The sequence below is a fragment of the Terrapene carolina genome, unplaced genomic scaffold, assembly GCF_002925995.2.
Source record: "Terrapene carolina triunguis isolate 2854851 unplaced genomic scaffold, T_m_triunguis-2.0 Scaffold182, whole genome shotgun sequence".
NCBI lineage: Eukaryota > Metazoa > Chordata > Testudines > Emydidae > Terrapene > Terrapene triunguis.
Window position 1 is genome coordinate 947,769 of NW_020664533.1, and position 17,476 is coordinate 965,244.

General features: G+C 41.0%; 1 protein-coding gene across 2 annotated transcripts in view; it reads left to right on the top strand.

The window, feature by feature from the left end:
• The first annotated feature begins 1,146 nt into the window (after window positions 1-1,146).
• The window catches only part of LOC112113486 (ras-related protein Ral-A), a 44,450-nt gene continuing 28,120 nt past the window's right edge, over window positions 1,147-17,476 (top strand). The window contains exon 1 of one of the 2 annotated variants that reach the window (XM_024209778.2): window positions 1,147-1,367. The gene's annotated coding sequence lies outside the window, so the exon portion shown is untranslated. Of the gene's footprint in view, window positions 1,368-3,422; window positions 3,444-17,476 lie in introns of those variants that run through there. The other variant, XM_026654125.1, reaches the window with a different exon arrangement.

A 17,476-nucleotide genomic window follows, 5' to 3' on the forward strand; every position in this document is an offset into this window, starting at 1 on the left:
ATTTTCTAATAACTGCACAATCGCTTTTAAAGTCCTGTGTGTTGATCAGGTGTTAATACTTGTACTATTATATAATACATGCCAATTATTACCACTTCACAGATGTGATATTTATTATTTGTCTCTAATTAATTCGTGATATAGTCTGAAACCTTTAATAAAATTGAGATAAAAATAATTTAAAAACATACACAAAAATATGAAATTTGGGGCTCAAATTATACTTAGCAGTAGAGTGCACTCCCACCAGAGTTTGGGCAGAAAACCCTTTTGTGCAATTTAAAAGATTCAGAAGTTGGAAGTTAGATTGGGGTGGGCAGAAAGTGTGGAACTTTGCTGATGCTCCCCCACAATAGTTTTTATATTCTGTTGAAAATATCAGGGGAGAATGAATTAATAACAGTGACATTACAACATGATACAATTATATTCGAGAAAAAAGAACAGGAGTACTTGTGGCACCTTAGAGACTAAGAAATTTATTTGAGCATCAAATTATGCTCAAATAAATTTGTTAGTCTCTAAGGTGCCACATGTACTCCTGTTCTTTTTGCGGATACAGACTAACATGGCTGCTACTCTGAAACCTGTCATTATATTCCAGAGTTAATGCTGCATTGAGCTGAATGGGGGCAGTCCACAAACTGTGGAGAGCTAGTTCCACAATCTGTCTGCAGATCCAGGAAGGCAGCACTGAACTGGTGCATTTTTCTTTGCAATAATTTATTAATTTTATAACTATAATTAATAACTTTAAAAGGCTGAAAACATTTTTTGGGGAGAGAGAGAGGAAGGGAGATGTGGGATTTCCTCCCATGCTTCCCTCTCACCCCACAGTTCAGCGTATTGGACGACAGTGTAAACACAAGCCACGCCCCTCCACTTCACAGCCACGCCCCTAGTCCCCCCATACACTGGGTACGCTCCCTTCTTCCCAGCTCCTCCCAAACCCCGCCCCCGCCAAGCAGAATTAGCTCCTCCCCTTTCGTTCCGAGTCCCCCACTGAAGCCCCGCCCCTCACATAGCCACGCCCCTCTGTTCCAGCCTATTAGAGGCCGCGGCCTCACAGCTTCGCTTATAGCACTAAGCGCTGTTGCCCCGTTTCCCCCGGAAGTCGCTGTCTGCCTGGCTCCACCCCTCCTCGGAAGCAGGTTCCACCCGGGCCCGGCCGGCCCCCGGAAGCAGCCCTGTGTGGCGGGTGCTGGTCTCAGCCCTGCGCGGAGCCGGAGTCTCTCTGGAGCTGGGCGGACGCTTCCCCCGCCCCCCTCAGCCCAGCGCGAAGCCGTCTCTGAGCGCGGCGGCGGCCGGAGGAGGAGGCGGTGGGCGCGAGACCCCCCCCCAGCAGAGCCGCCGCCACAGCCGGGCAGGTGAGTGCGGGCGGCGAGGGGGGGCGGCGCCCTGTGGCTGCCCCCTCCCCCCACACACACACACCGGGGAGGGCTCGGTGACCCCGGGTAACTCGCTCCGGGGCTTCATCCCGCGCGGCCCCTCCCCGGAGACTCTGGCTGCGGCGCCTCAGGCGGTTCCCCCCCCCAGTCCCAGCCCGCTTGTGCCAGTGGGGCTGGGCGGGTCGGTGCCTCCCGCAGGGCGAGACCTGAAATTCCCGTCCCCTGAAGGTTAAAAGCCTCCCGCCGCCGGCGCCCTGCCCCTCCCTTCCCGGGGCCGGTCCCGCTCCCGCTACGGCCGTGTCCGGCACTGGGGCTGCCCCTGCTGGGAAGGCTCGTTCATTCCCGCCGGTCGTCTCTCATTTGCCGTCCGGAGCTGGGCGCTCCCTGGCCAGCCTTGGCGTGAACGTGCCGGGCCGTCCGCTGCGGGAATGGGTGGGACCTTGTCCCAGAAACTCCTATCATTGATCTTGTTAGTTTGGCGTGTGCGTGTACTCGGATGAGGCTGGAAATGAGTTGCCTGAAATCATGGGTATTTGCTGTAATGTTTTAATAGTTTGATTCACTCGTTTTTAAAATGGCTTTAAGCCAAGCTTTTATTTGTAGATCCTCCACCTAGGTTACTCAAGTTTTATTGTTCTAGTGTTTAAACAGCGGCCCACACCTCTGCTCTAACAATGGCGAGCGCCTATTTTATCTATGTAGGAATGTTTTTTTGTTCTAAGTGTACTTCTGATGCAGTGTTAATTGTTTTCTAATATCTAGTCTTAACTTCAAAAAATGACCGAGATCTGTGAGAGCAACTGAATTCTTAGGGTATTGTGTTCATCACCATCTTAGGCTGCATTTAAGAGCCGTTTACTGTAAAAACTTAATTGCCAGTGGTTCTTTTGTGTGGTAGTTCATGTTGTATTACTCTTAATATCCTTGGACTTAATTATAATGTCCTGCATAACAAAAACCATAGGAAGGAATTGAACTCACGAAGGAACCGCTGACCTAAAAAGGTATATTAATGTGTTTTCTAAATTCCTAAAACTTTACATTTCCGTTTGCTGGATTTAGGCTAGTAATGATTCAGTTTTGTGTATGTGTATATGTATGTGTATATGTATGTGTATATGTATGCCTTGCATGTATTTGAGAACTGATTTGCATAACTTCAGCCAAAAATACTGAGATTTTTATTTTATATTTGAATCCCTGCAGAAATCCAATTCCAACAGCTTTGTATTCCATGATTTACTGGTGGGGGATACATTTGTCTTTGATCAAGTGTGCTAAGTGTGGGGGAGTTGGATGTACGTTAACCAACTCTGATGCTGAGCACTGCTTCTTTTACTATAATATCCTGGCTTGCATGCAAGAATATGCATGTGTACTAGTATCATTGAAATGTATTGGTAGGGATTGATGATCAACATTTATGGCTTCTGAGTTGGAAATTACCTCAAAATTTCATATCATATCTCAGAATTTCTTTTCAACCAGGAAAATGATTACAGCAGGTGATGCCTTCACAAGAGGGTTGGGTAATATACAGCCCCTCCAACAGACCTCTTTATACAGTGCTCAACATCAGTAGAAATGTTCACATCTGGCTTTCTGTACAAACATGTCAATCTAGCAGCCAAATGTGCTGTTAATATTTCTAGCTCTGTTTCCACAGCAACATTTCACATCTAGGTTTTTAAAGTCGGCTGTGTGGGGTTAATCAAGGTTGAAATGCAAAGGGGGGTTTATCCAGAACAGTGAATAGCTTAATTTCAGGAGGAAGATGGTAGTTGAAAGAAATGCAGATACTACAGTAGTTTGTTTAACAAGGGCTATCATTAGACTGATTTTTTTTATCTATTAAAAGAAATGTAGATTTCTGTCCCCTTCCCCATTTCATTCATTGAACAGGAGGCACCTCAACAAATTTATATTAAACTTCTGCAAAAGTCTGAGTAGTTCTAATAGAATGAGGAAATATTGAGTGACTCCTGAGGATTTCCTTCTGGAAGTTTAACTGAAATTTTCCTTCATATTTCACTCTTGTGACTCTACGTGTTAAAGGTATCAATTTCCACCCTTTAGATTACTTTAGAAATATGTATTATCAGTGTTGGGGCTTCTGTTTTCTGTCCCACACTTTTATAGGGACAAATAATAGTGACTCCCTCCCACTCCTAAAAAATAAAACACCTGGCAAACAGAGCCAGTGGCAGAGTGAAATAACTGGATTATGCAAGACAAAATACTGAATTCTATTATTGACTCATCTGAGCTTGCTTTCAGTCAGCTTGGGTTCTGCCTAATTGAGGAAAAGGATGCAGTTTCATGGTGCACCAATATATGTCTTAAGAACTAGACATGTTTCAACAATGTCCACAAATAACAGATGAGAATACCCTAGTTAACTGTCTCTTTAATAAAAGAACCGATGCTGTTGCTTTGCTTTTTCCTTCACAAGGGATTTTGTCATCCACATGTCCAGTTTCACCAACTGAAGCAGCATTGGGGAGAGAACGATAGAAACCTAAGATGACTGTCACAAGCACACCTAATCATTTCATATGGTGTCACCATGCATAAACTCTATGGGAACAAGAGGCAAGACCTCTTCATGGGAACATATGTACAGATAAACCCCTCACAAAATGGGGGTGGAGAGGAGGGGAGAAAGTAATGCTGGATAAAATCTATTAAGGAAAGGCAAGAGAGGAGCAACTGGGTGTTAAAAGAGATTGGAGATGGCTACAGCCCAAATTTTGCTTACGTATTTATGTTCACTGCCATAAGAACAGTTTGTTTTTTGACGCCTCCTTGGTCTTCTGCTAGGTGTACTGCACTCAACATCCCTGAATATATTCTTAAAAATATGAAAATGCCCCCTCAATTGACTAAAATAACTTGCAAGACATGGGGCGCATTACATTTTCATGTATGTGATCGTCTTTAAACATGTTACATTTTATATCTATCTAACATGTAAGAAATTACTGCTGGTGCAACGGGCTGTTAGAAACTGAGGCATGGCAAACTAATAAACTGAGGATTTAGCATGTTATGCTGTCATATGTGCTGAAAGTTGCTTATGAGGACCTTTTTGGCAACTTTCAGCATTCTTTTTCAGCAACCTCAGAATTCTAACAGAGGAAGTGATAAGCACAAAAATACAAGATTTAGTATAGAATCATTAGTGACTGCTAACTTGGCAAAAGAAACACTTTGGAATTTGGTTTGGGATAAGTAACTGCTAACACATGTCTAAAGAGCATCTACTAGCCAGCAAACTTGTATACTAATTCATGTGTTTATGGCAGACTTCTAGTACACCTCTAATTCTTGGTGTCAAGCTATTAAAGTATGCTAATTTGCCTTTAAAAATTTATTTTAAACCACATCAATTGGCTACGCTACAGCCAATGTAATAGCCTACTCAATATTATGGAAGTATAATTATGTTGCATGTTTAGTAGGTGTATCACTTCGCCAAACTTAGGTTTCAGTGACAATATATTAACAAGAACAAAGGAAACTTGCATAGCATTGTGGCAGATTTACTAAATGTAAATTGATAGTTTCCCCAAAACATCTCATACATTCTGATTTTCTTTGCTAGAATAATTAGCTATTTCATGTTTACTCTGGGGCTTGGGGAAAATCTATTCTTGGTAAGTAGGAAAGTCTCATAAGCAAGTACTATTGGCTGCAGTCTAAATTTTCATTTAAATGTTTCTAGCCCCTTGGCGGGGGGAGGGGGGTAGAGGAGGGAAACCATAGCCTCTCTGGGGCTGCTGGCTCTTATGCCTTTTACCAATGCTTCTGAGATTCCATAAGCCACAAAAGTGAACTGATCAGAGACGAGTTACTTTTCAGTTTCTCAAATCTCTGTGGCAGCAGTGAAACTGACAACAATAAAGTCAGTTTTGTACTGCAGAGTCTTGCAAAAACTCAGAATAACAGCAGAAGCAGGTGTTATGAAGGAAAATCTCAAAAATGAAGTCAGGTGGGGGGGAATAGAATGTAAGAAATCAGCACCGCCTTTTTGTGGCATAAGATGTAGTAAAGAGAGTTGGTTGCATAGCACTCTGCAAACATTATTTGACTTCTGTTGTTTTTGATCAATTATTTTATAGTTAACACACTCTTTATCCAATATATATTGGATTAATACCAGTGGAATTCACAGGAGATATCTTGCTCCCTGAACAGTCCTAGAAATCAGGTTTCTATTTAACTTTTAAATAAAACTTATTATGAGACAATTATGGTATTATGAAGGTTGCTGGTAGTGGCCTTATAGGTGGGGTTGCAAATGGAGGGTATAAAATGGCACATAGTATTTATATTCCATTTTAAACCCTATTAACAAGATAATCTGTTTTATTCTTCTAAATTGCAGGGGTGTAGTGGTAACTTGACTGGCAGGCATAAGTGTCAAGTATGCTTTTAAAGCCTTGGTATTTGTTTCACTTACATTTTGCTGAGGGAAATGGTGTAGATAATCATTTTTCTGCACTGCTAATCTCAATCTCTGATTATGATTCTAGTCTTCAGCACTTTGAGACTGTCCACCTAAAAACCCACACGTGCTCTTAACCATATAGGCAGAGAGACATGTATTCAAATAAATATTAACAAGGAGAACATAAGACTGGCCATACTGGGTCAGACCAAAGGTCCATCCAGCCCAGTATCCTGTCTGCTGACAGTGGCCAATGCCAGGTGCCCCGGAGGGAGTGAACCTAACAGGTAATGATCAAGTGATCTCTCTCCTGCCATCCATTGTCCCCCTCTGACAAACAGAGGCTAGGGACACCATTCCTTACCCATCCTGACTAATAGCCATTAATGGACTTAACCTCCATGAATTTATCTAGTTCTCTTTTTAAACCCTTTTATACTCCTAGCCTTCACAACCTCCTCAGGCAAGGAGTTCTACAGGTTGACTGTGCGCTGTGTGAAGAACTTCCTTTTATTTGTTTTAAACCTGCTGCCCATTAATTTCATTTGGTGGCCCCTAGTTCTTATTATGGGAACAAATAAATAACTTTTCCTTATTTACTTTCTCCACACCACTCATGATTTTATATACCTCTATCATCTCTCCTCTTCTCTCCCCCCTCCCCCCGGTCTCCTCTTTTCCAAGCTGAAAAGTCCTAACCTCTTTAATCTCTCCTCATATGGGACCCGTTCCAAACTCCTAATCATTTTAGTTGCCCTTCTCTGAACCTTTTCTAATGCCAGTATCTTTTTTTTGAGATGAGGCGGCCACATCTGTATGTAGTATTCAAGATGTGGGTGTACCATGGATTTATATAAGGGCAATAAGATATTCTCTGTCTTATTCTCTATCCCTTTTTTAATGATTCCTAACATCCTGTTGCTTTTTTGACTGCCACAGCACACTGCATGGATGTCTTTGGAGAACTATCCACGATGACTCCAAGATCTCTTTCCTGATTTGTTGTAGCTAAATTAGCCCCCATCAAATTGTATGTATAGTTGGGGTTATTTTTTTCCAGTGTACATTATTTTACGTTTATCCACATTAAATTTCATTTGCCATTTTGTTGCCCAATCACTTAGTTTTGTGAGATCTTTTTGAAGTTCTTCAGTCTGCTTTGGTCTTAACTATCTTGAGCAGTTTAGTATCATCTGCAAACTTTGCCACCTCACTGTTTACCCCTTTCTCCAGATCATTTATGAATAAGTTGAATAGGATTGGCCCTAGGACTGACCCTTGGGGAACACTACTGGTTATTCCTCTCCATTCTGAAAATTTACCATTTATTCCTACCTGTTGTTCCCTGTCTTTTAACCAGTTCTCAATCCATGAAAGGATCTTCCCTCTTATCCCATGACAACTTAATTTACATAAGAGCCTTTGGTGAGGGATCTTGTCAACGGTTTTCTGGAAATCTAAGTACACTATGTCCACTGGATTCCCCTTGTACACCTGTTTGTTGACCCCTTCAAAGAACTCTAATAGATTAAGACATGATTTCCCGTTACAGAAACCATGTTGACTTTTGCCCAACAATTTGTTCTTCTATGTGTCTGACAATTTTCAGGGCTTTGGATCAGAGCCTGGAGTGTGGAGCTGCAGGTTTTTGCCTGGAGCTGGAGTGGAGCTGGAGCACAGCTCCAAAGCCCTGAATTTTATCTTTATTATTGTTTCAACTAATTTGCCCGGGACTGACATTAAACTTACTGGTCTGTAACTCCCGGTATCACCTCTAGAGCCCTTTTTAAATACACCTCTACGCCAATATAACGCGACCCGATATAACATGAATTTGGCTATAACGCGGTAAAGCAGCACTCCAGGGGGGGTGGGGCTGCGCACTCCAGCAGATCAAAGCAAGTTCGATATAATGCGGTTTCACCTATAATGTGGTAAGATTTTTTTGACTCCAGGGGACAGCGTTATATCGGGGTAGAGGTGTATTGGCGTTACATTAGCTATCTTCCAGTCATTGGGTACAGAAGCTGATTTAAAGGACAGGTTACAAACCATAGTTAATAGTTCCACAATTTCACATTTGAGTTCTTTCAGAACTCTTGGGTGAATGCCATCTGGTCCTGGTGACTTGTTACTGTTAAGTTTATCAATTAATTCCAAAACCGCCTCTAATGACACTTCAATCTCTGACAATTCCTCAGATTTGTCACCTACAAAGGATGGCTCAGGTTTGGGAATCTCCCTAACATCCTTAGCTGTGAAGACCGAAGCAAAGAATTCATTTAGTTTCTCCGCAATGACTTTTTGGTCTTTAAGTGCTCCTTTTGTATCTCGATCATCCAGCGGCCCCACTGGTTGTTTAGCAGGCTTCCTGCTTCTGATGTACTTAAATCTTTTGAGTTTTTGGCTAGCTGTTCTTCAAACTCCTTTTTGGCTTTTCTTATTACATTTTTACACTTAATTTGGCAGTGTTTATGCTCCTTTCTCTTTACCTCACTAGTATTTGACTTCCACTTTTTAAAAGATGCCTTTTTATCTCTCTCTGCTTCTTTTACATGGCTGTTAAGCCACGGTGGCTCTTCTTTTAGTTCTTTTACTGTGTTTTTTAATTTGGGGTATACATTTAAGGTGGGCCTCTATTATGGTGTCTTTGAAAAGTGTCCATGCAGCTTGCAAGGATTTCACTCTAGTCACTGTACCTTTTTAATTTCTGTTTAACTAACTTCCTCCTTTTTGCATAGTTCCCCTTTATGAAATTAATTGCCACAGTGTTGGGCTGCTGAGGGGTTCTTCCCACCAGAGGAATGTTAAATGTTATATTATGGTCACTATTTCCAAGCAGTCCTGTTATAGTTACCTCTTGGACCAGATCCTGCACTCCACTCAGGACTAAACCGAGAATTGCCTCTCCCCTTGTGGGTTCCTATACCAGTTGCTCCCAGAAGCAATCATTTAAAGTATCGAGAAATTTTGTCACCTCAGGACGAAATGCAGAGACATGTACCCAGTCAGTGGGGGATTTCAGTTATTCCCATACTATTATTGAGTTCTTTATTTTGATAGCCTCTCTAATCTCCCTTAGCATTTCATCATCACTATCGCTGGCCTGGTCAGATGGTCGATAATAGATCCCTACTGTTATATTCTTATTAGAGCATGGAATTACTATCAATAGAGATTCTATGGAACATGTGGATTCGTTTAAGATTTTTAGTTCATTTGATTCTACATTTTCTTTCACATATAGTGCCACTCTTTTCTCTCTTCCCCCCCTCCCCCCTCCCCCGCATGACCTGTTCTGTCCTTATGATATATTTCATACCCCGGAATGATTGTGTCCCATTGATTGTCCTCAGTCCACCAGGCTTCTGTGATGCCTATTATATCAATATCCTCCTTTAACACGAGGCACTCTAGGTCACCCATTTTATTATTTAGACTTCTAGCATTTGTGTACAAGCACTTTAAAAACTTGTCACTGTTTATTTGTCTGCCCTTTTCCGATGTGTCATTCTTTTTTATGTGAATTTTCTCATCTGATCTGGCCCATACTTTATCCTCTTCCATCCTCTCCTCCTGACTAAAACCTAGAGAATCTCTATTAATAGACTTTCCTCTAAGAGAAGTCTGTCTGATCCACAGGCTCCTCTGCAGCAATTGGCTTTCCCCCATCTTAGTTTAAAAACTGCTCTGCAACCTTTTTAATGTTAAGTGCCAGCAGTCTGGATCCACTTTGGTTTAGGTGGAGCCCATCCTTCCTGTATAGGCTCCCCCTATCCCAAAAGTTTCCCCAGTTCCTAATAAATCTAAACCACTTCTCCCTACACCATTGTCTCATCCACGCATTGAGACTCTGAAGCTCTGTCTGCCTACCTGGCCCTGCGCGTGGAACTGGAAGCATTTTTGAGAGTGCCACCATAGAGGTCCTGGATTTCAGTCTCTTTCCTAGCAGCCTAAATTTGGCCTCCAGGACGTCTCTCCTACCCTTCCCTATGTCACTGGTACTGTTCCAAACCTGAGAGCTTTTATAAAAATATAACTGGAAAAGTATTGCACACTTACAGCCAGATTCTGCAATCTTATTTGCTTTGAGTAATCACTTATTCTGTTAGTAACCCCATTCAAGGCAATGAGACTACAGAGTAAGGCCAGGTCTATGCTTGGAAGGCTTTGCTAGTATAGCTATACCAGTGTCCTATACTGGCAAAGTGCTTATAGTTGCACATACAGATATACCCCCAAAACTGTACCTTTGCCAATATATTTCAGCCCCCAAGTGAAATTCTGTACTGAGAAAAGCGGTCTTGCTGGTATAACTTTGTTTCACTAGGGCACTTTGCTGGCGCAGCTGTGTCTGTTGCAAATTACATTTCAGACTGACATAGCTATGCTGGTAGAAGTTTATAGTGTAGATGTGGCCTGAGGTACTATACAAACCAAGGCTGGCAGAATCTGGCCCTTAATCACTTTGCCTGTCATTTGTTACTCAAGGCTATCAAAATGAGAGCACATTGGAAGTCAGACACTAAACAAATCAACCAGTAAGAGAATTATCTTGGCATGAAAATTATTAAAGGACATTTGTTCTAGCAAGTTATATTAACAATGGAAAATTCTGATAATGCTAACATTCCACTTAAGTAATACATCACCGAATCTTTGACGCTTTGCTTCAAAAACTTTAAGCACAAAAAACAACTCTTTAAACCCATGAAATTCCCTCTTTATGGCTGTCTTCTGTAAGATCAAGTTTTGTAGCCTGTAAACTGATCAGGGCAGAGATTCTTACTATGTAATTGAACAGACTTTGGCCTAGTGGGGCCCTGATGGTGACTGTGGTCTGAATACTACTGTAGTTCAAATCTTGACTTTTAATAAAGAGTGTAAACATGCAGTCAATAAGCTAACCCATGATCATAGAACTGATGAGCAAAATATGCTCTTAAAGGTTGGAATCACAAGTCAAGTACACTAAATAAAATAAAAACTGGTGTAAGCATACAAATCTGCTTGTTTATAGCTTCTAGTGCACTGCTGAGTTGCTTGTGCTGCTAAGTCTAAAGCTGACAGTGTAAATCCTTGCTTTTAGTCTTATTGAACAGTTTTGTTCATGATAGAATATTCAGTACAGTTCATAGGAATGCCACCTACTTAATTGCTAGCACCTCTTAAGTTGGCACCTTGGATATTTGTAGAAGTCTCCTGTCAATGCACTAATCAAGCATAACTCTTCCTACTTTGAAGGATCTGAGCTCACTGTCAAAGATGGTATAGAAGCAAGATATACTTGCTATACAACAGGGGTAGGCAACCTATGGCACGCGTGCCGAAGGCGGCACGCAAGCTGATTTTCAGTGGCACTCCTACTGCCCGGGTCCTGGCCACTGGTCTGGGGGGGCTCTGCATTTTAATTCAGGTTTAAATGAAGCTTTTTAAACATTTTAAAAATCTTATTTACTTTACCTACAACAATAGTTTAGTTATATATTATAGACTTATAGAAAGAGACCTTCTAAAAACGTTAAAATGTATGACTGGCACGTGAAACCTTAAATCAGAGTGAATAAATGAAGACTCAGCACACCACTTCTGAAAGGTTGTCGACCGCTGCTATACAAAGTAGCAAATAGAGACTGACATTTCACACCATGTGTTTTATGGAAATATGCTTATGAGTGTAAATATGATGTAACTGGAACATGCTTTATGCAAACAGTCTCTTGTAAGGTATCATAACAAAGGTTATAACCTACTGAATATATTCCTCCATTTGTATGTATCATTCTTGTATCTGAAGCTAGAAATATAAAGTATCTCTGGGGTCTTATTGTAATTATGCAAAGTGTATGCTTTTGATGGCTCCCATTGACTAGGACAATTGGTTGTAAATGGCTCTGTTTACTTGCAAACCTTCTTGTGTTCATGTAAGCCAGCCCAGGAAGAATGGAGGCTGGGGTCTCACAGGACGTGTGACCACGTCACATGATACTGAAATCCATCTTAAATCTGGTACTTTTCAATTTAGGAGGAAGGGTGGGGACCCAGAGAGACACACAAATTCCCACTTTGGGCCAAAGCTATAAAAGGGGGTGGAACAGAACAGAGGTGGCTGCCAGTCATGAGAACCCCTAGTTACCACCTGATCTGGAACTAACAAGAATTGTACCGGGGAAAGGATGGGTCCAGACTAGGAAGGAGTCTAGTCTGTGAGAAGTTTATTGGAACATCTGAGGGTGAGATTTACCTGTAAACAGTTTCTTAATGTATTAGGCTTAGACTTGTGTGTATGTTTTGTTTTGCTTGGGAACTTACTTTGTTTTTTCTGTTATTACTTGAAACCACTTAAATCCTACTTTTTATTCTTAATAAAATCATGTTTGTTTATTATTGAACCCAGAGTAAGTGACTAATACCTGGGGAAGCAAACAGCTGTGCATATCTCTGTGTTACAGAGGGCGGACAATTTGAGGTTATCCTGTATCCGTTTTACTCTATAAAGCTTATTTATTTGGAGTTTGGATCCCATTGGGAGCTGGGTGTTTGAGAGAGATGACCTACTGAGCAGTTTTTGGTTAAAGTCTGCAGCTTTGGGGGTGTGGGCCAGACCTGGGTCTGTGTTGTCTGGCTAGCCTATCTGGCTCAACAAGGCAGGGTTCTGGAGTCCCAAGCTGGCAGGGAAAACCTGACTCAGATGTCAGGTGACAGTCCAAAGGGGGCCTCTGACTGAACCTGTCACAGAGACTAGGAAGAAAACTGAAGTGGAGATTATAAGGCACCTAGATGCACGTGAGAAGAAGACTGAGCTCTATGATAAAAGTAGGCTTTAGGGTTTCTGAACAGTCATGTTGGGCCAAATAGCTTCTTTCTGTTGAAGAAATTTGCCCTCTAAAAGGGGTCATTTTAGTGGGGGCTAGAAAGGGGGGGGGGAAATGCTCTACTTCTAAATATCAAGTCTTTTCCTAATGAATATTGTGCAGCACAAGAACAAGAGAAAATGTCACTATCCTATTCAATACATCAATATTTTACATCTAAATGCTATGGGGACTTCTGCGGTAGAGTGCTATTTCTTTCTTGATTGTCCTTTTCCTGTTAAATACTAAAACTGCAGTGTGTATGAATATAAATGGATGGGGATAAGGAAGTTGTACCAGTGTGGATTTTCCTTCCTCTTTTATTGGCTTCTCAGTACTCATTTGGTTTATATTAACTACAGCATAACAGTGGAATAGCTGAATAGACTGGTCTGAAAATGGCTGGGTTTTAAAAAGCGTTTTAAACTTATTCCTGTCCTCTTTACTCAAAACATAGTCAGCTGATTTTAAAACACAAATATAGCAAGGTAAGATGCTAGTAACTTTGCAGAAAACAGGTTTTAAAATTCAGTAGTTTTTCCTAGAAACTTCAGCTTTGATCTTGTAATAGCATCTGCCCAGGTAGATGTCGTCATTGCATTATCTGGGCCCAAGTTTCTAAATTAACTTCATGTTTTAATGGGAAATCGTCTTTGGATACTTGCTGCTAAATAACCCAGTGCAGGATGAAATGTTGGATAACTGACAACAGTTAGTGTTGGTCCTAGGACAGATTCAATCAGTACTCTTCATTCTTGTTATGATAACCGAGGAAAGGGAAGAACATGTAACTGTTGGGAGACTTTGTAATATCAAATTGGCTTCTTCCTCTTCCTTGACATGTAAACTTGTATCTGATGGGTTAAAATGCCTTGTACTAATTGTCTTTTAAATTAAAACCAAAATTTTAACATGCACATCTACAGAAAAATGTAAGTTTCATGACCCTTGAATTAGATGAGAACTACACACACGACGGCATAGTATGGTAACTCAAACTATGAAACTGAGTGAACCGATTCTTTCCAGATGTCAAATAAGACTAAATTGTGTCTTCAGAAAGGGAAGAGTAAAATTTTTTTCCCTCCAGTGAGAGTCTAGTCGCATGGAAAACTTAAGCTAATTTGCCCCAGCATGTAAGAAACTTGTAAATACATATGAAGCTTCTGGGATCTACAGCTGCTGAAAATGTGCTTTAAAACTTTCTCCTCCACTGTAACAACTGCAGAACTGAAAATCTAACCAAAGATGACAACTAAAATGTCAGAGCTCATCTGAGTTTTAGAAGAGAGTCTTTTTTTAAAGTTTTTTTTTTTTTCCAACTAAGCTACAAGTGCAAGTTAAATGTTGATTGCAAGAAGTGGCTGGAAAATTGTGACTTTGTTTTTCAACTTTATTTTAGCCATCTACTTCATGTTTGAGGAAATAGATAGCTGTAGTCAAATATCATAGAGTTGAGTGTCAGACATGTAAAACTTAGCATTTATTTTTTCTTACTGGATGTCCAGGTATACCCCCCCAAATCTGAACTCTGGGGTACCCACATGAAAGACCCCCTAAGCTTATCTTCTACCAGCTTAGATTAAAACTCTTCCAAGGCACAATCTTCTGTCTTGGACAGATATTGTTGCCACCACCAAGTGAGTTTTCACAAATATTCAGGGAAGGGTCACTTGGAATCCCTATTTCCCTCCCTCCCCCACCCCTTTCCTGGGGAGGCTTGAGAATAAAAAAACCAACCAGTTGCCTTAGCAATGTGAGCACAGACCAACCCCTTGTCTAAGGACTCTGGAATCAAAGGATTCTTTTTAAAAAAGGTAAATTTTTTTTATTAAAGGAAGAAACACATCTGGAAACTCAGGCTTTAGGGATTAAACACCAAAAATAACTTTCTTGGGGTTCAGCTTAAAGGTTACAAGCAAAATAAAAGCACCTGGGGTTAGCACGGAGGAATCCACAAACCAAAAAGGTTCCTAATTGCATCTGTCTTAACTTTTCCTGTGCTATTTACAATCTGGGGTTCCAAATGAGGGGTTTCTAGGTATGATGTGGATGATTTTCCGTACCTGGTTTTAAACCTTACAGCTTATTGCTGCCTTCCCCTCTCTCCAGCCCGAGAGACAAAGAAACTCCCCCCAGCGGTTTTTCCAATTTGAAAGGGTACAGCCTCCCTATTGGTTCCCTGGTCAGTTGCCAATTCAGGTTAAGCTTCTCTTAACCCTTTACAGTTAAGGCAATTAGGGTACAGCTGCTAAGGAGGATTCTGTAGCTACTGACTGGTGGCTGGGTGTCCATAAAAGAGAGCTACCCCCCCTCATTATATCACACTGGAAGTTAATGGAGTGCATTGCCAAGTAGAGATAAGTGTCAGCACCCTGTCTCACTCTGTCCTGCTAGCAAAAGGAGGCAACACATGTGGGAGGAACTTGATTAAATTATAGACTGCAAACTGTAAAAAGGTTTGTTTTTAACTGTGGAGTTCTTGAGTGCTTGCACAACCACTACTTTGTCATGACAGGTGCCTTAAATATTTATAGTAAATGGAATGTTACCTTGTGGATAGATTTATAAATTATAGCAAAGAGCATTGAACCTGGGTGTTAATGAGGTCGTTACGTATGTCAGTTAAGGGAACATGTTGAAATACATACTTTGCATGACCTTACTTAGTCTTCTCTTCAGGAATCTGTATTTTGCAAACTCATTTTCTACATCTGGAAATGCATGTGAGGGCAGCAATCAAATATACACTTGACTGTTACTCATGTAAATAAGCCTATTAAAAGTTGTGTATATGGCTTTTTGTCAGGATCGCTTTTCAAAGTGAGTGACATGCCTGAAGGTAAAATTGTCACGTCGGTGTCCAGATAGATTACAGTTTTGGCTTAAACATGATTGCTTCTCGAGCTCATCTGTCTGTGGCTGTACCTAAGTTAGCTGATCCTTAGTGTTGTGTGACTGTCCTGTGGAGGATCCTGTTTGCTTTGTTGCCTCTAAGTATTTGCAGTAAAAGTATTAGATCATTTTAATGCTTCAGTTTTTTTTAAATTGACCAAAAGTTTAACATCGTCATGGAGTGAGACAGGACCTAATTTCTGACACATATGAAAGTAAAGCATACTCATTTATGCTTTTCTCTGGTCCAAAACTAGGACAAGTTGATAAGTCTTGCATTCAAAACCTGGGGTTGGGGGAGGATACCTTAGCAAAAGCACTCAGTTTTTGGAGCTAGCTGCAGGCTGGAGCTTAGGAGCATATATCATGGCTTCAGTTTGGCATATTCTGAAGTGGATGCTAAAAGCCTATCTAAAATATAAATGCTCTCATTTGCAATTACAAAGTTTAAGGGTTAACTCTTGGAAAAACAGTTTTATATTGTAACAGCCACTTATGTCTTCAGAATGGATTTTAACTATAGTCTGAGCTGGAGTTTCTTGGTAAGGTTTCAGTAAGCAGGAGTCAATGTATTTGATGGAAAACATAATTTTCGTTTGTGGGGAGGGGAAACTGAAGCAGAACTGATTCTACAAAAATGCATAGGTGTTTAAAACTATATACAGTAGAAATACCAGAATTGGCATAAAGCCACTCTTCCTTGACTTTTTTCCACTAGTTTGAAACCAAACATACTTCAAGAAAACATGCCCCTTTTCTCACCAGAATGGAAAATCTGATTTGCTCATGGAAGTAGGTTTAATTGAAGCTAACATTTCCAAACTTCATGTAGGAGAGAGCCATTTTGCAGAAAAGGATATCCAATAAGCCCAGTCAGAAAACTGAAAAACTAGCTTTCAGCTAGGTGCAATACTGGTTTAATACAAAGTCCCAGCACTTGGATGTATGGCATGTAAAAACCTAGCTAGAAATTCAACTCCTGTTCATTCCTTCTCCTCCAGCACCAATACTTAAGGTTCTGCAGATCCTATGGCTCCTATGTTATGCCTCTGAAACCCCATGAAAAGTATGAGGGTTGTACAGGTGTAAATGGTGGGCTTTTAGTAAATCTGTTGCATGAGAAGGAATAGAATTCAGCTTGCATTTTGGTAGAGTTGGCTCTAGCACTAGCAGGATTAAAACAGTGGAAACATTTCAGTTAAGTAGGTAGATGACTGAAGGATGGACTTGTGTAAGAGGATGGCATTTAAGTAATTTTCAGAGTAGAAATGTTCTTATAAAAATCTAATTTGGTCAGTGTCTAATGCAGCTTACCTTATGAACTGTTATATTTTTGGGCAGAACAAAACGGGCATTTTCTAGTATTAACTATAACGCAAAGTTGGAGATGCTAGTCTAGTGATGATATGCACTAGGGTATCATGTCTGCTAGTGGTTTAACCCTCTTCACACTTAAAAGGTGGCTTCTCAGAAGAATTCACTCCTCTTAGGCTTATGACCATCAATTTAATAGCCGTTGCAGTTCTCTGCTTCATTGCTGGTGTGAGACTATCTGTGCTGTCATTCCGGTAGAGAGATGGAGCTGCTCCTTTTAAGTATAACTTGTCTTTTAGTTTGCTTGCTTACTTATAGAGTGGTCTGTTGGTTTGCAGGACGGTGTGATGAGCTGCGCAGCCTGCTAGGCTAGGCAGAGAGCTTACTAACAAGGCTCTTTCCTGCTATCCTTGGCTCTCTAACCCCTTTAGATTCTCTGATTGGGGGGGGGGGGGAGAAACACTAACTCAGAAAACATTGCTTTAAAAAGCCAGCTCCTAGGCAATCAGAGGAGTTAAGAAACAGGAGCAGCTAACAGGAGAGTTTGAGGCAGTTGATGGGGAATGCAATGTTTA